This window comes from Aquarana catesbeiana, linkage group LG01 (assembly GCF_042186555.1).
Source record: "Aquarana catesbeiana isolate 2022-GZ linkage group LG01, ASM4218655v1, whole genome shotgun sequence".
NCBI lineage: Eukaryota > Metazoa > Chordata > Amphibia > Anura > Ranidae > Aquarana > Aquarana catesbeiana.
Genome location: NC_133324.1, coordinates 697,397,817 through 697,419,330, shown reverse-complemented (window position 1 = coordinate 697,419,330; position 21,514 = coordinate 697,397,817). Strand labels below are relative to the sequence as shown.

General features: G+C 41.0%; 1 protein-coding gene across 3 annotated transcripts in view; it reads right to left on the bottom strand.

The window, feature by feature from the left end:
• JADE1 (jade family PHD finger 1) overlaps nt 1-21,514 on the bottom strand; it is a 186,156-nt gene that overhangs the window by 118,647 nt on the left and 45,995 nt on the right. The window lies entirely within an intron of this gene.

Below are 21,514 nucleotides of genomic sequence, written 5' to 3'. Positions count from 1 at the left end.
TAGGCTGCTGTAAAGGATGCTTAAAAGTATTTGTACTAGGCTTATTTAACCACTTCAGACCCGGAAGGGTTTCACCCCCTTCATGACCAGGCCATTTTTTGCATCCTATGCATTAAGGTGAAAAAACTTGTGTCCCTGACCGGCCCTTTATGCATCCTATGCATTAAGGTGAAAAAACTTCTGTCCCTGACTGGCCCCCCAGCCCACCCGTTTCACTCACCTGAGTCCCGTAATTCCCACGCCGGAGACGCACTCTTCCCCTCTGCCCGTTGTCTCAGCTCTTGATTGGATAGATTGATAGCAGCGCAGCCATTAGCTCCCACTGCTGTCAATTAAATCCAGTGACATAGGCTCCAGGGCTGAGCACAGCATTCTGTGTTCATGGACGCAAATGCTGGACTTGGGAGCATGCCTGCAAGGTAACCCCCCGGGAGAGCACTTCTCCAAGGGGGTTATACGATGCGGGGAGGAGCTAGCGCCGCCGGGGGACCCCAGAAGGCGAGGATCTGGGCCACTCTGTGCAACACGAACTGCACAGTGGAGGCAAGTATGAAATGTTTTTTTTTTTTAATAACAAACCAACCTTAGCTTTACAATCACTTTAAATCTAAAAAAACGACAATGTATTAAATTGCAGCTCACCAATTCTTAGATGTAGTGGCTGCTTTCAAAAGAAAACTAATGCAGTCACCACCTCTAAGGATTAGTAAGCTGCAATACACATTTTTATTTTTGGGTTCATCACCAATTTAGGCGCAATTGCAAAGCATCAATGGTCAGTTCCCAATTTACCATCGAGAAAAAGAAAAAAACAAACAAAAACAAAAAACACACACACACAACCCCACAGGGCATTTGGGGAGCGTTGCTTGACTGAACGCCTATGCAACACATCTATAATGGTAGACTAATATATTACATTTTTGTATTTAATACTGCTTTAAAATAGTTGTAAACCCACTTTAAAAAAAAAAAAAAAACTAACACCTGCAAGACAAAGGCATAATGAGCTAGTATGCATAGCATACTAGTAGGGCTGAAACTAATGATTATTTTCATAATCGATTAGTTGGCCGATTACTGTTTCGATTAATAACCTTAAAAAAAAAGTGTGATGTATAATTTAGTTAATATGTAAAGTTTTAAAAAAAGGCAATTTTTTCTTAAATCTCTCTATGCAGTGGTAAATATAAATAACCAACTATATGGTTAGGGAGCAAAATATCTAATTCACTCTGAGAGTAACAGACAGAAGAGATATACTGTATATACTATTAGAGGAGATATACTGTATATGCCATTAGAGGATTTATACTATTAAAGGGTGAATATGGTAAATATCAGACTCGGAGATTGTTTGTTTTTTAAATGAAAAAAAACAATGTCTTCCATAAAAAAAAAAAAATGTACTTTTAAGAAAGTTCGTTCGATTTTCTAATCGTTAGTGGGGTCAAATCGACATTCATTTTCAACCACAGTGACGGGAAAATTTGGAAATAATAGAAAACTTCTTGGTCAAAGGAATTTTCAGACAGTGTATGTGGTTTTCAGAAATTACATTCATTTTAAAAACAGAATGTTAGACACAAGTGAAAATTCTTTCATTCAGCGAACGTACAAAGATTTTTCGTCTGAATATTGATCCCTGTGGCCAGCATAAGGCTCAGTATATGCATTAAAGAAAAAAAAAAGTCCATGACCCTTTCCAAATATGCAGCGTCTGAAAAAAGCATAGATGAGAATGTGTCCCATAGGAAACCATGTAAATGAACTGTAGTGCGTTTCTGCAAAAAGCACCAAAAAACATATAGATGTGAACCAGGTCTAAGACGTTTAGTAACATAGTGGGGTTAAAAAAACTAAAATTAGCCCTTTATAGTACAAAAAAAAAAAAAAACAAATAATCACTACTGTAAGGGGGCCATTTTTTTTACTGTAAAACTAGTAATATTACAGTAGCGATTTGCTCTTTTTTTTAACCCCATTATGTTACTGGCCGATTAATCGCTGAAAATAGTAATCGATTATTTGTTTCAGCCCTACATACTAGCTCATTATGTAATACTCACCTGAGATCGAAGCCCTCGCGGCGGTGCCCGTACACAGCACCGGCCAGCGACATCACTCCCGGGGGTTACTTCCGGGTATTGCGGCTCCAGCGCTATGATTGGCCGGAGCCACGATGACGTCACTCCCACACATGCACGCGGTAACAGTTGTGGTTGGAAGCTTTTTTTTTAAAGATAACCTCAGGAGACCCTCCATTGTCCACAATGCAGGAAAAACATGTAAATGATTAACTATTTCAGCCATTCATCCATGAGAGAAGAGAGTGCAGTGTGCTTTAACGATGTAATCTCTCCCTCTCTCCCCCTCCCCTGCCCGTCTCTCTCTCTCTCAATCCCGCCCATCTTCCCCCTCTCCTCCCCCCACCCTTGCAGGCAGCAGCATGTGGTGAAAATTGTGTTTCTCTCATATCCTACATTCCTCTTTAAGAATGCTTATAAACTAAAACGTGCCTAAACTCAGGTTACAGCTTTTACATGAGTTTACAAGCCGTTACAGGCATTTGGCATTTCAAATGCTTCTGAATGTCTGTCCTGAACCCATTTTTTTGCGTTCCAAAAGGGGCCACTAAACTCAACTGCCTAGAAAGGACTCCCTGTGTACATGTACTGATAAGATAACAGAGGAGAGTTCAGAAGCAAAATAATGCCCAACTGCTCCTAAACATCTGTTTAGCAGCAGCAGTGTACATGAGGCCTAAATGTGATTAATTCATTGTAAGCAAACACATTCTCTGTTGGTCATTCAGGTGGGAAAAGAAGAAACAAAAAAACAAAAAACAAACAACTTTACCAATTTGGATTAGAAGGACTGAACGGTGAAATGCTGTGCGATTTTCATGAGAAAAACAAATTCTAATATTGAGAGAGAGATAGATATATATATATATACACACACACACACACACACACACACACACATATACAGTGGAACCTCGGATTACGAGCATAATCCGTTCCAGGAGTATGCTCATAATCCAAAGTACTCGCATAGCAAAGCGAGTTTTCCCATTGAAGTCAATGGAAACGAAAATAATTCGTTCCACACTGACTTCAATGGCATGCAATACAGCTTGCAGCCAGAGAGCCACGGAAACGGCCGAAAAGGCACGAATACACTTTGGCTGACCTCAGCAAACCTCGGAAAGACTTCCTACCCGAGATTTGCCAAGGTCAGCCATGCTGTACTCGGGCCTTTCCGTGCATTTCCGAACATGACGCTCGGCTCCGACGCCCCCCCCCCCCACCTCAGGCCAAAAGCGGTACTGCACACCGATTTGGCCTGAATCATGCTCGTGTTGCGAGACAACACTCGCAAACAGAGTTACGTTTTTTAAAAATACAGTGCTCGTATTGCGAAACGCTTGTTAACCACGTTACTCCCAATCCGAGGTTCCAGTGTGTGTGTGTGTGTGTGTGTGTGTGTGTGTGTGTGTGTGTGTGTGTGTGTGTGTGTGTGTGTGTGTGTGTAATAAAAATGTTTGAAGAATGAGGCTAATCATGGTCTGATTCAAAGCACTGGACACTGGAATAAAAATATTTACAATGAGGTGCTCCCTTCTTAGATATTATGCACCTCTTGACATCAGGCAGGTGATTGAGCACAATCTATGCCTTCAAAACACAACACCCTGAGGTTTATTTACTAAAGGCAAATCCACTTTGCACTACAAGTGCACTTGGAAGTGCAGTCGCTGTAGATCTGAGGGGGACATGCAAGAAAAATTAAAAAACAGCATTTTAGCTTGCACATGAATGGATGATAAAATCAGCAGAGCTTCCACTCATTTCAGATCTTCCCCTCAGATCTAAAGCGACTGCCCTTCGAAGTGCACTTATAGTGCAAAGTGGATTTGCATTTAGCAAATAACCCCCCCATGTCAAAAATGTATGGGTCAGCACGACAACCTCGTAACTAGAATTATCAGAGAACAGCATCTCTAGCATCCATATTCCTTCTGGAGGCCCCCAGTTCACACCTGAGCAAATTAGATTTGCAGGTAGAATCGCACGTTAAAACATAGAGCCACTAAAAAAGGTATAACCCCCGAAACAGAAACACGCACACACTTTCTGATTTCAGTCTCATTTGTCTCTTCGCCCCTTTATAAGTTTTAAATTAGAAATACTGTATGAAACCAATAGATTCTGCCATTAACGGATTATCCTAGTTTATTCCTATATTTGGTCAATTTATGACACTTAGGCCCTGTTTTTACCTGTGCCTATATTATTTGTTTTATCATTTAAGCAAATGCTTAATAAAAATACAGAATCCATCAAAATGTTAAATTCCAATACCTGAGCCGCTAGACCATACAATGGCAGACAATGGCACACTGCAGTGCGTTTTGATGCCATACCTAACAGGGGACTGTGGTGGAAGGTATCATTAGAACAAAAACTACAGCATCTAAATGGATGAAGCCTGCTGATCTAGTCAAACACAAATTCTAGGCAAAGAAAATAAGAAAACTCACTGCAAAGCTTTTACAAAAGTTTTCTTTAACCACTTCAGCCCCGGTACATTTGGCTGGCCAAAGACCAGAGCACTTTTTGTGATTCGACACTACGTCGCTTTAACTGACAACTGCGCGGTCGTGCGACGCGGCTCCCAAATAAAACTGATGTCCTTTTTTCCCACAAATAGAGCTTTCTTTTGGTGGTATTTGATCACCTCTGCGGTTTTTATTTTTTGCGCTATAAACAAAAAAAAAAAAAAAAAGACAATTTTGAAAAGAAAAAAAAAAAAAAAAAAAAAACACAATATTTTTTACTTTTTGCTATAATAAATATTCCCAAAAAATATATAAAAAAAAACATTTTTTTTCCTCAGTTCAGGCCGATACGTACTCTACATATTTTCGGTAAAAATTAAAAAAAAAAAATTAAAATCGCAATAAGCGTTTATTGATTGGTTTGCTCAAAAGTTATAGCGTCTATAAAATAGGGGATAGTATTATTGCATTTTTATTAATAATTTTTTTTTTTAAACTAATAATGGCGGCGACCTGCGATTTTTATCATGACTGCGACATCATGGCGGACACATCGGATACTTTTGGCGCTATTTTGGGACCATTCACATTTATGCAGCGATCAGTGCGATTAAAAATGCACGGATTACTGTGTAAATGTGACTGGCAGTGAAGGGGTTAACCAGTAAGAGGCGCTGCAGGGGTTAAGCGTGTCCTAGGGATGTGTTCTAACTGTGTGTGTGTGTGGGGGGGGGGGGCCTACGTGTGTCACGACATTGATCACCGCTCCCAATTACAGGGAGCGGTGATCAGTGTCCTGTCACTAGGAAGAATGGGGAAATGCTTGTTTACACATCAATATGCCTGTATGTGCCATTCTGCCGACGTATATCGGCGTGAGCCAGTCGGCAAGGGGTTAAGATTCTAACCTGCTTTGTTTTTGGAGATAATGATCTAGTCCTTGTACCTTTCTAAAACTTTCTGCTAGGTGGGAGGGATAGTCTTCACTGCAACAACCTGATCAACCTCAGTGTTTAAAATGGAAAAAACCTTCACAGAAATGAAACCAAACTAGTGTCAAGCAAGACAAGGAATAATGCCGGTCTGTTCATTGATTTGTCTGCCTCAGTCCTCTGAAGTACATTTCATTGCATAACGTCTGGGAGGTAGAAGACAGGGACACAATGTCACAAGCTCAACCAAAGATCAACACAAAGCCACAACAGAGACAGCTGAGTGTGAAGCTGGCCACAGATGGATAGAATTTTGAATGAAAATTCTTGGGAAAAGTCTTCAGGAAAATTCTCAGAACAGTCGTCGAGTGCCGTTCAAAATATTTAATTTGTGTTTAAACATTTGATTTTAGAATGAATGGATTTTTACCAAACGAAAACCACATACACTGTTAGAAATTCATTTGTTCCAGAAATTTTTTTTTTTTTTCAAACTTCGTCAAAAATGAATGTCAGTATTAACAGAAAATTTTTGCTTGACATTCTACCCATCTATGGCGAGCTTAAAGGGGTTGTAAACCCTCGTGTTTTTTCACCTTAATGCATCCTAAGCATTAAGGTGAAAAAACACCTGGCAGTCACCCCCCCCCCCCCCCCCCCCCCGTTTTACTTACCTGAGCCCTGGAATTTCACACGCCGGAGGCGCGCTCTTCCTCTGCCCAGGGTTCTCGGCTCTTGATTAGATAGATTGCTAGCAGCGCAGCCATTGGCTCCTGCTGCTGTCAATCAGATCCAATGACACAGGCGCCGGGGCTGAGTCTGGCATTCGTGTCTATGTGCAAATGCTGGACTTGGGAGCGCGCCCGCATGGTAAACCCTCAGGGAGAGCGCTTCTCCTAGAGGGTTATTTGATGCAGGAAGGAGCTGCGAGAGCCGCCGTGGGGCCCCAAAAGAGGATGTTCGGGGCCACTCTATGCAAAACAAGCTGCACAGTGGAGGAAAGTATGACATGTTTGTTATTTTTAAAAAAACGAACCTTTACAATCACTTTAACGGCACAGGACATACCCCCTTTCACAAAGCCTCACCAAGAAACTTTGAGGTACAAGCATTGTCAGCTGAGGCTGTCAATCACCTCGTTTGCTGGGAATGGGGGGTAGCAGAACAACACCATGAAGTGCCTGGTGTCAGAGAAAACAGCTAGAAGTGACACATGACCATAAGTACACGATAGGAGGATCGCATTTACAAATTTTTGAAAAGTGAACACTTTACAAAAGAAATACAGCGGCCTCTGTATCACATGAAGAAACACCATCATTGTCCTATGTAGGACAAAAATTCACAATGCCCACTCTTGCCCAACTATGAATACTCAGCTAGGAACCCACCTGGGGCAAGGAGCATTTTAACTGGGTGGATAATTTTACTTGCTTCCCCCAAAATGACAGCTGTCCTGCACTGCGAACAGCTGCTCAGTTACATGCTTCCCCAAACCCTGTTCCATACAAGTAACAAAGTGAGAAGTTGAGGGAGCATATATACAGTAAGTTAGAATATGGTCTGCTGAATAAGCAAAGTGACAATAGGGGTGATTTACTAACACTGGTGCAACTGTGCATAGTAACCAGATTTTATTTTCAAATCGTAAAGTGGTTGTAAACATGACATGAAATATGAACAACGCATATCCCTCTATTGTGTGTACTAGGCTCAATTTCTGTCTGCTGCCTCGTTCCTCTGCTATCAACTTGAATCATTTGACAAGGTTTCCTGACACCAAGACAAAAATGGCTCTGTTCCCGTGTGGAGGAGGTGTGCCTCTCTCTTAAAATAAACAGTGTGTGTACTTGCGCTCTGCTATGTTAGTATTATATATCAACAATCTAGTATCAATATACTTAGATCGCTCACACCTATACGCACCATCATGAAAAGTGTACCAATGTGCAATATTATAATCGTAAGTGGTGCAGCGCTCAAAAAAAAAAAAAAAAAAAAAAAGTGTTGGTATACCTTTAAGACAGCATAAAAAACAGTTTTTAAAAACATCAAACCAAATCAGTGACAATTCAGTGATAAATCAGCAGCTACAAAAAGTGTAGCTGCTGACTTTTAATAATCGGACACTCACCTGTCCCACGGTCCAGCGATGCGGGCCTACGAAGCCCCGCTCCTCTCCACAACACCGGCATTCTTGCTGTGGGCGCCTGGCTGTGGCTTCACAGCTGGGCATGTGCGAGCCGCACTGCGAATGGCCGGGCAATCTTTTGGGACCTGTGACGTGTCCCAGAAGATTTCAGGGAGGAAGGGGGGAGAGGTAAACTTCCTTCCAGTGCCGCGGAGCCCCGGGAGGAAGTGGGAGCTGGATGCCTCTAAAAAGAGGATATCCGCTCCCCCACCAAAAAAAAAATGACATGTCAAATGTGACATGTCAGGGGGTCACCATCACTGAGGTGTCCGTTTATGAAGCAGTGAAATCTATTCACTGCTTCGTTCTCCGGCATTCACAGTGAAGAATCTTCTCCTCTGTGTGCCAGTTTATGAAGCGGTGTAGATCGCTTCACCTTTGGAGGAGTGAAGTGATCTACAAATGCTTCAAATAGTGGAGAACGGCCCCTGATACTGGAATCTCGTGAGACTTTACGAGATTACAGCACCAGATGTCAGTTTATCAAGCAGTGATAAATTATCACTGCTCAACGGCGTGGATTAATGTTAATAAAATAATGTGTCCCCCTACATTATACACATATGTATACACACACACACACTATATATACATGTATATACACACACATGATATATATATACATATACACATTATATGTATATATGTATAAATATGTATACACATAAGTATGACAGGGGGACATGCTTACAGTGTTGGGGGGTCTGAACGAGGCATAAGGAAGTTAAAAATCTTCCTCCTTCCCCCTCAGATCCCCCCAGATTTCCTCTTCACTCCCCGATTCACCACCTCTGAGCTGGTGAACCTGGGAGTGTGAATTCTGACACAGATCGCCAGTGAAGCGGTGAGATCACCGCTTCATAAATTGGCCGTTACTGTGTCATTCATGAGGATTCTCCGTGTGTAGAGATAATCGGCGGGAGAACAAGTTCAAACATGTTCTCCCCCGATTATCACTGTTTCATAAACTGTTTATGGACTGTGATCTGCGGTGATCCTCGGGATCACCGCTGATCACTGCTTCATAAACGGACACCTTAAAGCGGAAGTTCCATTTTTGGGTGTAACTCCGCTTTAATTAGTGTCCACCACTACTGTATATGCTCCAATCACCTACATGCAATGTGTGTCTCTCTTCCAATCAGAATTCAGAGATCTCCTCACTGAGCTCTGAAGCGTATAATCTCAGCTCTCCGCCTCCTTTTCTGAACTCTGACAAGCATTACAAATTCAGCACATTGAACAGGTGTAGAGAAGAGAAGACTACAGAAAAACCATTACAACTTACTAACTAGGATTTGTTTTATCTCTGTGTATCACCTGAGACCAGTCACTTCACTGGGTATATATTAGGATTTACAACCACTTTAACTGAACAAGCTGAAGACGCCTATTGGTTACTATGCACAGCTGCACTAGATTCTGTGTGCACCAGTTTTAGTAAGGCCTGATTCACACCAATGCAGTTTGCTTTTAAATCAGTTTTTGCAGTGCTTTTTGTGGTGCGTTTTGCATTTTTGCGCGTGAGCTTGATTCACTTTTCTTGGCCAATTTGTTGTTGGTCAGATTAAAAAAAAAAAACCACAAAAAAAAAAAAAAAAAAAAAAAAAAAAAACGCAAAACACGTCAGAAATGCATCAAAAATGCACTACATGCTTTTCTGTAGCGTCTCAAATTGAAGTCTATTGAAACAAAAAAAAATAAACTGTATTAAGTTTAAAAAAAAAAAAAAAAAAAAAAGTCCCCAACCCTTCCCAGAGGCTGGGAAAAAAAAAAAAGGCGTTAGGTGTAAACGTGTCCCATAGGAAACTATGTTAAATGGACTGCAGTGTCTTTCTGCAAAAAGCACCAAAAAACGCATAGGCCCCAATTTCCCCCAAAGTGTTCAAAATGAACCCCAGTATGAAAGCGTCTCACTAAAAATAAAACCTCAATTGCAGGAGAAGTCTGCAATATTTCATAGTGCTGGTGAGGCTTCCGAGTATAGCAAGGAGCTAATCATATGAGCACTACATAAGATTTCTGGTGGTGTTCATATGAGATGTCTGGGGGTGTTCTATAAAACAGTGCACAGAACACCCCCAGGGGTTGTCAAGGCCGTAAAGAAGAGAAACTTTTGGTCAATTCAAGAAAATAATAGCTGGCTACAAAATATGTCAAGTGTATTATAAAACTGCATGTACCAATAATGGTTTATCAAATAGGAAATGTAAAGACACTTCCCGCAGACTGTCTGACAAGCAAGTATCTGTTAACTCTAGTTTTATTACTTGGACTAAAAATTAATCAAAAAAAAAAAAAAAAACCAGTACACATCAAAAATGTACTCGTAACGGAAATAAATCCATAACTACATTTTTATGCTCACAGCAAAAACCATGTTAAGTGACAAGTTGACAGGCTCTATCAAACACTACGGACGCTGGCGTACTTTGCCTGAAGTGGTATTTGCATTTCTAATATTGCATGCAAAATAAAGGATCAAATGAAAGAAGCAAAGAAACCTATGCAGCATCCTAAAGACAATCCTAATTATGTCCCTGCCATATAGGAGTTCTTCAACTGTTGTGACTGGTAATGTGTTACTATGATCCATTTCAAAAAAGGTCCTCATTTAGAACCAACTTTTTTTGCTATAAACTTTATACACTGTACACAGCACGCAAAATCTACATATTATAAAAAATGATTGCAGCCAACCTAAAATATTTCCTTCCCAGGTAGCTATAGGTATACAAAGTTAGAAGTATGATAGTCATAGACAGACTTCCAAGTCCATTTATGAGAAAACTGTGTTCTGATCCCTGCATCAGTCCCACACAGATGTACACTCCTAAAAGTGATTGGAGATCTGTGCAGATTCATGCACCCATCAGCCTGTCATTGATTTGAATAGGATGCCTGCATAGAACAAATACAGCGCCGGCTTCCACATCACATCTCTTCCCCAGGCAGTGCAGACTGCCCTTTGCGAACTGCTGCGGGTGTCAATACAATGTTAATGACACCCCCAGATCAGTTCACAGATCGCAATGTGAACTCGCACAGGAATCGGACCGCATGGGTGAGAACATCCATGCGATGTATGGCTGACCTCACATTGCACAGACATCGCATCCAATCGGCACCGCAGTGCACGTGTGAATCACATGCGATGTCTATTTGCACAAGTGTGAACCCAGGCTTAAAGTAAAAGGGAACATCAGTTGTTACACGGTCTAGCTAGAGGAATGCTCATCTAATGGAGAAAAAATAAAATAAAAATAATAATATATATATATATATATATATATATATATATATATATATATATATATATATATATATATATATATATATATATATATATATATATATATATATATATATATATATATACACACACACACATATACATATACACACACAATACTGCAGTGCTAAAACCAACTCTTACATAGACAAAAAGATCATAAAGACTTATGAACTCATAAAGTGCAAATATAAATATACTTCAAATTGAAATCTCCATATAGTGTCAAAAGCTGTTTCAGCACAGCAAAAAATTGCCCGCCTTCCAACAAACTAATCTAAAAAACACTTTTTCTCTCACTATCCAGGGTGAATAAAAATCAATGATGAAATAAATAAATAAAATCGTTTAAAGCAGATTTTTTTTTGGATTTTTAGCAAATTAATTTTAATAAAATGCTTTTGGAGTAAAAATCTATCTAAAGATAATTTAAGATACATTAACAATTTAGTTTATTCAGCATAAAATGGAGCTTAGTTATGTAGCATGAAGCTGTACATTCTGCAATATTTAAAATCTTTATTTTTTTGGTAAACATCATTCAATGAATCCAACCTCTACAAGCTGAGAACATGCACTGCATTAATGCATTCACATGTCACAGTAATCATGAGATAAAACAAAGTTCAGGAATATTCCTTTATCCCATTGTTTTGCAAATCTATGTACACTACAAACTGTATGATTGAATCGGTTCTGATATCGCTGTTTTACTAACCTGACAGCTTATTCTAAATAGGAAACCTTCATTATGTTTGCAAATATTAAAGATTCTAACTACCAGCAAGAATAAGTCCTCACATTTATCCGCTTCAATACCGGGCCTATTCTGGCACTTCTCTCCTTCATGTAAATCATCATTTTTTTGCTAGAAAATTACTCAGAACCCCCAAACATTATATATGTTTTTTTTAGCAGACACCATAGGGAATAAAATGGCGGTCATTGCAACTTTTTATCTCAGACGGTATTTGCGCAATAATTTTTCAAACGCCTTTTTTTTGGAATTAAAAAAATTACAAAACAGTAAAGTTAGCCCAATTTTTTTGTATAATGTGAAAAATGATGTTACACCGAGTAAATAGATACCCAACTTGTCACGCTATAAAATTGCGCACAATCATGGAATGGCGCCAAACTTCATTACTTAAAAATCTCCATAGGCAACGCTTTAAACATTTTTACAGATTATCAGTTTAGAGTTACAGAGGAGGTCTAGTGCTAGAATTGTTGCACACGCTCTAACGCACACGGCGATACCTCACATGTGTGGTTTGAGTGGCGTTTACATATGTGGGTAGGACTTACGTGTGCGTTCGCTTCTAAGCGCAAGCTACCGGGACAGGGGAGTTTTACATTTTTTTTTTTAAATTATTTTAATTTTTACTTTATTTTTTTTATTTTTACACTTTAACATTTTTTTTTTTGATTACTTTTATTCCTATTACAAGGAATGTAAACATCCCTTGTAATAGGAATCTATGTGACAGGTCCTCTTTATGAAGAGATGTGGGGTCAATAAGACCCCACATCTCTCCTCCAGGCTGGAAAGCATGAGATCGGAAAAAAATTTCACCAACTTCATGCTGACAGCTGCGCTCGCGGCTTCGTTTATTTCCGGGTACCCGGGCGTGAAGTCATAACGTCGCGCCCGGGCCTCTGACGGTCATAGAGATGACTGGTGACGATCTGGTCACCAGTCATCTCTATCGTCAGCATCCGGCGCCGGCCGATTCTTTCTCCGGGCACCCGATGGCATGGGAGAGCCCGGAGAAGCACCGGATGGTGGTGGGAGGGGGGGGACATCGCCTATAAGAAAACGATCAAGCGGCGGAACTGGCGCTATGATCGTTCTTATTGTGCACAGAATTGCCAGCTGAAAAGAATGATATCTGAATGATGCATCTAGCTGCAGGCATCATTCAGATATCACCCCACATAGTGGAGGACGTCATTTGACTATAGCCGGGTATTGAAGTGGTTAAAGAGCACCTGTCATTTCAGATCCATCATTGCAGCACCTGTTAGCAGGCATCCACTCACCTGCTGCCGCATCACCAGCCGTGCTATTAAAGTGAATGGGACTAGCAATGAGTCAACAGCGGGGTCAGAGGAGGAGCAGCTGCGGGACAAAGATGACAGTTGCTAGTTAAAAGTTATGATTTAAATTAAGCCTTTTCCCTAGTGATTTAAATCAAATCCAACCTGTCACCAAACACGCTAAGTGAAATTGCACTTGCCAATATCTAATGACCTCCTAAATGATTAACCACTTGCCGCCCGCAGTATAGCAAAATGACAGCGGCAAAGGGGTTTAGTTATCCTGATTGGACTTCATATGTGATCAGGATAACAGAGCCGGTGCGCCCCGGCAGCGCAGTGATCAGAGGTGCGGTTTGTACAGAAGTGCAGACACACCGCAACTCCGATGGTGGTATGAAGCCTCTGACAGACCACTGTGCAAATACAGTGTGACATAATATATTGCAACAATCGCCATTTTAATCCCTAGGGTCTCTGCTAAAAAAAATATATATAATGTTTGGGGGTTCCAAGAAAGTTTCTAGCAAAAAAATCTGATTTTAACTGTAACAAACAAGTGTCAAAAAAGTGTCAGAGTGTTTAGACTTTAAGAGGTTAAACTTCCTGCATTTACACACAGAAGTTTTATCCCTTTGACCTAAGATGGAAGAGTTACAATGTTGTTAAAAACTTGGCAGACTGATAAAGTGAGCAGAGAACTCTATACTTGTTACATGAAAGAATCTGGAAACTCTTCAATACAGATTGTATGGGGTGTTGAATCGAGATCACGATCTTTTAACGATTAATTGTGCAGCTCTACATCAGATTTGATCAATTTTTTATGATTTGCACACTAGCTTGTAGACTAACTTTCGCACAGACCAAATAATATCCACTAATTTGGGTTATTTTTCATCAAAAATATGTAGCAGTATAAATTGTGGCCAAAATGTATGAAGATAAATCACTAAATTTGCAAAATGTTCAGAAACAAAGAAAAATGCTTTTTTTTTCAAAATTTTCAGTCTTTTTCGTTTATACCGCAAAAAAATAAAAAACCCATAGGTGAATCAAATACCTCCAAAATAAAGCTCTATTTGTATGAAGAAAAAAAGACAAAAAAAATCATTTAGGTACAGCGTTGCATGACAGTAATTGTCATTCAAAATGTGAGCGCTGAAAGCTGAAAATTGATCGGGGGGGGGGAATAAGTGCCCAGTAAGCAAGTGGTTAAAGGATGTAACTTTTAGCAAGGCTCATAGGTTTGTTTCTACCCTAGTTATGATAGGCAAACAGTCATTTGCAAGATTGTCTTTGGCATTTACCAGTATACCGAAATTAAAAGGAGTAGTATCACCAAGAATTTGAAGGATAGTATGCAATATATTGACAGAGCAAAGGATGGCTTTCTAGGACCAGTACCACAGGATGACCAAGTAGTATCAGCACTTGGCAAATGATAACACTCAGCAGATGCAGAAAGGAGAGGAAATATGATGACAGATGTTCTTTAAACCAGTCACCATGTGCTTTCTAAAGATGGGACATTTTCACTTCCTCCAAAAAGCAGCCTCAAGAACTCTGCTCACCATTAGTTGATACAACCATAGAAATCAAGGTACTAAAGATTAAGAAAAATACAAAGGTGCATTTTGGAAACAAAAGAGGAGGGTGTAATAATAGAAAACAGATCCTTCCATTGTAACTTACACAAGGAGTGAAAATGCCTATAGCAACCCGTTTACTTTTTCAGTTTTGCTATTTTCATATATATTTATGCAGCTTTTGCCTGAAAATACTTCTCTGTATACTTGCAAACATGTAGTGACCAGAAGATGTACAAACCTCCAAAGAAGAAACAAAATCTGCTTGGTGGTGTAGCTGTAATCAGAAGTAGCGTCTTACAAAACATGCATTTTCTGCACATCACCTTACAGAAAGGACATAATGTAGCCAGAATTTCAATTGTACAATTAGATCAGTTTTGTGCTAAAACAATATGTTCCATTCTGTTGCCTCTACTACACACAGTTTCATTAGCATAAAAAGGTGCGCGCTCAAGTGGGCAAGCCCCCTCTTATACAGCGCGATGTATAAAAGGTTTAAGATTCAAAAAAAATATTTTTTTTTTACTTAAACATGAAAAGTGTACATACACTGTTCATATTTATCATTTCCAGCCAACAGGTGGAGCTCTAGGTGCCAAGCTTCATTTTGCTGAAAAACACTCGTTTACCAGCCGATAGCTGAAACTCAGTTTACAAAGCCAACCATTTAGGTCAAAGTAGAAGCTCGTAACACCCCCTTTCCTTAACCCCTCCATCTACTCTGCTCACACTGGGCTGTATAGGGATTCACTATGCAAAGACAGAAGAAAGAAACCACTGCTGCCACGTCTCTTTAAAAACATAATGCTCTTGAAAACAAGTGGCTTGGATGTACACGGTTTTATATGTTTAACTTAAAAATACATAGATCCTCCATAACTTTATGACCACTGACAAGTTAAGCGAATAACATTATCTTGTTACAATGGCAACTGAAACTTGGTGGGATATAATGGGTCATCGTGGGCACCCTTGCTGTCTGTGTCCGCAGACAAAAGCATCCACAAGGGGCATGTGAGCATCAGAACTGGATCATGGCGCAATGGAAGCAGGTTGCCTGGTTTGATGAATTATGTTTTCTTTTACATCATGTGGATGGATGGGTGTGTGCTCTGCTTACCTGGGAAGAGATGGCACCAGGATGCATTATGGGAAGAAAGCAAGCTGGCGGAGGAAGTGTGATGCTTTGGGCAACGTTCCACTGGGAAACCTTGGGTCCTGCCAATCATGTGATGTTACTTGACAGGTACCACCTACCTAAACAATGTTATAAAAGGATGATTGGACAGCCGCACATTCTAAAAGCCACCTTTACGGTTCATAATCAGTAAACTTGACAAAACAAATACAGAACGAAGGATGGAGAAGGGCCAACGTGTTTCACGCTTAGCAGCGCTTGACCATAGCCTGCCTGCATGTCCGCTCCCCACAGGCATCTAAACATTGTTTATGACCAAGTACACCCCTTCATGCAAATGGTATTCCCTGCTGGCAGTGGCCTTTTTAAGCAGGATAATGCACCCTGCAAAAATTTTTTAAGAATGGTTTGAGAAATACAACAAGTTTGAGGTGTTGACTTGGCCTCGAAGTTCTCCAGATCTTCCAACAGGACTTAAAGGATCTGCTACTGGCGACTTGGTGCCAGATACCACAGCATACATTCAGAGGTCTAGCAGCATCCATGCCTCGATGGGTCATGGCTGTCTTTAGCAGCAAAAAATGGGGGCCTACTCGATATTAGGTAGGTGATCATAAAGTTATGGCTGATTGGTGTAAATAATGTATACAAGTAATAAAGCCTTTTGCTCCCTGTAATCCTTAGCACGGTATATTTAACAGACCAAAGGGTGGTACCTTGCCGTTTACATACATTATAACAGCACCTACGTCAACCACCAAAAAAGTGGGCTGGCCTAATAGGAAAGCGGCTGTAAGGGTCCATGCACAGTGGCTTAAAAAAAGGCCAGTGCTCTTGGCAGAAAAAAAAATGCGAATTTTGAGCGTTTTTTTTTGTGCCAGCGTTCAGGAGCTAAATGAAAGTGTCTGGCTTTTTTTTCCGCCAGAAAACTCCTCTTAACCACTTCGCGCCCGTGCTATAGCCGAAAGACGGATGCAGGGCGGACGCTAACTGCCGGGTGGCCGTCCCTGGATGTCCTGCTGTTTACTTCCGCGATGCGCGCTGCCGCGCATCGAGGAAGTTCTGTGCTTCTAGAGTGAGAAATTGTGAGTGAAAAAAAACACACACCGTGCCAACACTATTAGGTCAGTCCCATCTGCCAGTGCCACCTGCCATCAGTGCCACATAAGAGTGCCAGCTATCATCAGTGTCACTTGTCATCAGTGCCTCCTGTCATTACCAACAATGGCTAGAAGATTATATTCAGCTGAGGAGGCGTACAATATTCTTGCGGGCGACGAGAGCAACAGGGAGCTCTCCGCTTCGGATTCCCCCTCATTTTCAGATTCTGAGTCTGACGTGGACTACGAGCCTGTCCTAACCAGTGGTACACTGACCGCCTCAGAGGAGGAGGAGGAGAGTCCGCCCGCCAGACGAAGGCGTACTGGTGAGGAGGCAGTGCCATCCACCAGCACCGCAGTACCTCGGCAAAGGCCACGTACCAGTGGGGTGTCCCCTCAATCCCAAAGGGTTAGGTCCCATGCCAGCCTTCCCTATTCCATTAAAAACTCCTTGTAGCTGCCTAATTCAGGAGAAGCTAACGTTCCCCCTTTTACTGCCCGACTCACCCAGGTGGACACAGAAAATTTTTGCCCGATAGACTTTTTCCACTTAATTTTTACTGAGGACATGCTTGCATCAATTGTGGCCCAGTGCAGCCTATATGCCCAACAATTTATAGCAAGTAACCCAACGTCCTATTATGCCCGTCCCTACGAGTGGAGAGCCCTAACAGTGGAGGAGTTTACATTTTTTTTGGGCCTCACATTCTGTATGGGACTAAACAGAAAAAATGAATTGCGTTCGTATTGGTCTACCCTCCCCATCTACCACATGCCCATCTTTTCCTCAGTAATGCCCAGGACCAGATATCTCACGATTATGAGATTCCTACACTATAACGACAATACCCAGTGCCCTCCCCGAAATCACCCAAATTTTGACAAGCTTTTTAAAATTCGGCCCCTAATAAATTATTTTTCTGAAATCTTCCCCCAGTTGCTTACCCCAGACCAACACATATGTGTGGATGAGTCCCTTATTAAATTTTCTGGCAGGCTGGGCTTAAAACAATTTATTCCCACCAAAAGGGCCCGCTATGGGCTGAAGATGTATAAATTGTGCGATCGTGCTACTGGGTATACCTATGCCTTCATGGTATACGAAGGGAAGGACACCCAGCTACGTCCCCCTAATTGCCCAGAATACATTGGATCGAGTGGGAAAGTCGTTTGGGAACCCATAAACCCACTCCTGGAGAAAGGCTACCATCTGTATGTGGACAATTTTTATTCTAGTTTGCCCCTGTTCCGAAACCTCCACAGAAAGAAGACTCCAGCATGCGGCACCGTAAGGACGAATCGGAAGGGCTTTCCTCAAAGCCTCATCAACAAAAAGTTAAGAAGAGGGGAGGCGGTGAGCTTACGAAATGAGGAAATTCTGGCTGTGAAGTGGAGGGACAGAAGGGACGTCTACATGCTTTCTTCGATCCACAATACATTTGTTGAGATCACCAGGAGGAATGGCCCAATCCAAAAGCCAACATGTATCCATGAATACAACATGTATATGGGGGGTGTCGACTTCAATGACCAGATGCTCGAACCCTACCTTTCCACTAGAAGAACATACCAGTGGTAAAAAAAAGTTTCGATTTATTTATTTATTTTGGCCATATACAATACCTATGTAATCTATCTCAACTCCACTGACAGACCCAAACCCTTCCTTGGCTACCAGGAGGAAATCACCACTGCCCTTATATACCCGAACAGCCCACCAGAAAACATTCAATCCGATGTAATTAGCAGCCTCTCTGAACGCCACTTTCCCGATAAAATCCCTCCCAGACCAACAGGCCAAAAACGTCAGAAAAAATGCCGGGTGTGCTCCAAACGACAAGTGAGAAGAGACACCACTTATCATTGTCCCCAATGTCCTTCCCAACCAGGCCTCTGCATAGTTGACTGTTTCCGACGTTACCATACTTCACTAAATTATTAGTGAAGTATGGTAAACCTAACCCTCACTTCCTGCCATTTACCTTCACACCCCTTATGCCTCTGCTTGCTCTGTAACTGACCCTGGACTGTTATTGGACCACGCTTCTGCCTACCTATTCTGTACATACCTCTGCCTGATCTGGAACCGACCCTGGACTGTTTGACCATGCCTCTTGCCTGCCTCTTGGACTGATCTTGTACCCTGCCAGTGGACTAGTGGGATTCAGAACACAGGGGTCTCACATATGTGAGCGGCTCCAGAATTGTTTTTCTGGATGAAGAAAACAATTTCATTTATTTTCTCATTCCTAAATTAGGGTCTGGAGACTCGGAGGCTTCAAAGAGATTTGGGTGGGAGAAGCCTCTACCCCTGTCCCCATTCTGTCCCGAACGAGGCCCTACTTCTGCCTGCAGGACCTATGCCATCATGCCTCAGCCTGTCGCATGAACTGACCACACCACATGGACCTGCCTACTACCAGGACCAATATATTGGCACTGCTGACAATCTCTGCCTGCACTGACCCTGGACTGTATATGGACAGTATCCCTGCCTGCTCCCTGTACTGACTATGGACAGTATTCCTGCCTGTTGCCTGGAAAATTGCGTTCGCTTTTGCTGACCAAGTCTGCTTGGACCAGTGCTATCCTCCTGTGTACAACTGCGCTACTACAACCACAGGTAATCTTTTGTTTACTCTTTGCTCAGCATAATGTATTTTGGGGTGTAATTCTTGGTATGTGAATGCTATATGTTCCTAGAACACCTGATGGTGTTCCTTGCATGTCGGGCCTCTGTATGTGGCCAGGCTGTGTAAAAGTCTCACACATTTGGTATCACCATACTCAGGAGGAGTAGCAGAATGTATTTTGGGGTGTAATTTTTGCTATGTACAGGCTATGTGTTGGAAATATCTTATAAATGCACAACTTTGCGTAAAAAAAATGCGTTTTCATTTTTTTAAACATTTTCCAAAAACTTTTTGAAAAAAAAAATGAACTGTTCAAAAGACTCATTATGCCTCATAGATTATATGTTGGGGTGTTAGCTTTCCAAAATGGGGTCACTTTGTGGGCGTTTCCATTGTCCTGGTGCTCCAGGGCCTTCAAAAGTGTAATAGGTGGTTGAGAAATGAGATGTGTAACTTATGCTCCTAGAATGCCTGATGGTGCTATTTCAATATTGGGCCTCTGTATGTGGCCAGGCTGTGTAAACGTCTCACACATTTGGTATCGCCATACTCAGGAGGAGTAGCAGAATGTATTTTGGGGGCGTCATTTGTGGTATACACATGCCATGTGAGAGAAATAACCTATTACAATGACAATTTTGTGGAAAAAAAAAAAAAATATCTTCATTTTGCAAAGAATTGTGGGGAAAAAAAATGACATCAAAAACCTCACAATGCATCTTACAAATACCTTAGAATGTCTACTTTCAAAAAATACTTTCCTGGGTTGTTCAGGTCACAAGAAATGAGATAGGCCACCAGTACACCAGGTGTGATTAATTTTTTATGATTTGCACCACATCTTGTAGACTCTCTAACTTTCACACAGACCAAATAATATCCACTAATTTGGGTTATTTTTACCAAAGATATGTAGCAGTATAAATTGTGGCCAAAATTTCTGAAGAAATATTAATAATTTGCAAAATTTGATCACATAAACTAAGAAAAATACGTTTTTTTTTTTTCTCAAAATTTTCAGTCTTTTTTAATTTATAGCGCAAAAAATAAAAAACCCAGAGGTGATCAAATACCACCAAAAGAAAGCTCTATTTGTAAGAAAAAAAAAAGGACAAAAAAATCATTTGGGTACAGTATTACATGATTGAGTAATTGTCATTCAAATTGTGACAGCACTGAAAGCTCGAGAGGTGAGAGGTGAGTCGGGAGGAAGTAGAGAGAAGACATTGCTGGAAGTGGCAGCAGACGAGGATCTCCGGACAAGATTACCTTCCCTTTGGATGAACAGTGCCGCTCAGCCATTCCATACTTTTAAACCTCTACCTTTGGCTCCCATCGTGGGTTCCTTGGCGTTCCTGGTGCTGGAAGTTCATCTTGCCTGTTTCAACATTCTGGATTTCCTTTCCTACCCCGATGGGGCTCATTGCCTGATTGACTCCATGTCCCTGACAGGGGAGTCCACCTCTTTCGGTAAGAGTACCCATCTTATTTATTGTTTAGATGTTTAATATCATTGATGCCAGCTCAGCCCTACGGATCTACACTACACTCACCGGTTCTTTTGGGTCTCCAATCATTCATCACCGTCCTGTTTCTAATGTATGGACATGAGTTAACACTTAATTCACTCACTGTTCCTTCATTTTGAACTTATTAGTTTTCTACCTCATTGGTCAATTAATACCTTATACATGGATTTATGTATGTTTCCTTTGTTCACATTATTGTTTAGCGCTGCATTTTTTTATTTTATCCTTAGTTGTTTGTCACAACATATGCCGCTGCTTATTCACTTTGTTCTTTATAGAGCGCAGTGTTTCTTTACCCATTACTTAATTTTCAGACAGTGTATGTGGTTTTCGTTCAGAAATTACATTCATTTTAAAAACAGAATGTTAAAAACAAGTAAAAATTTCAAACAACATTCTTTCATTCAGCGAATGTACAAAGACTTTTCGTCTGAATATTCTCGTCTGAAAATTGATCCTTGTGGCCAGAATAAGGCTCGCTACACACCTAGGCAGTTTGCTTT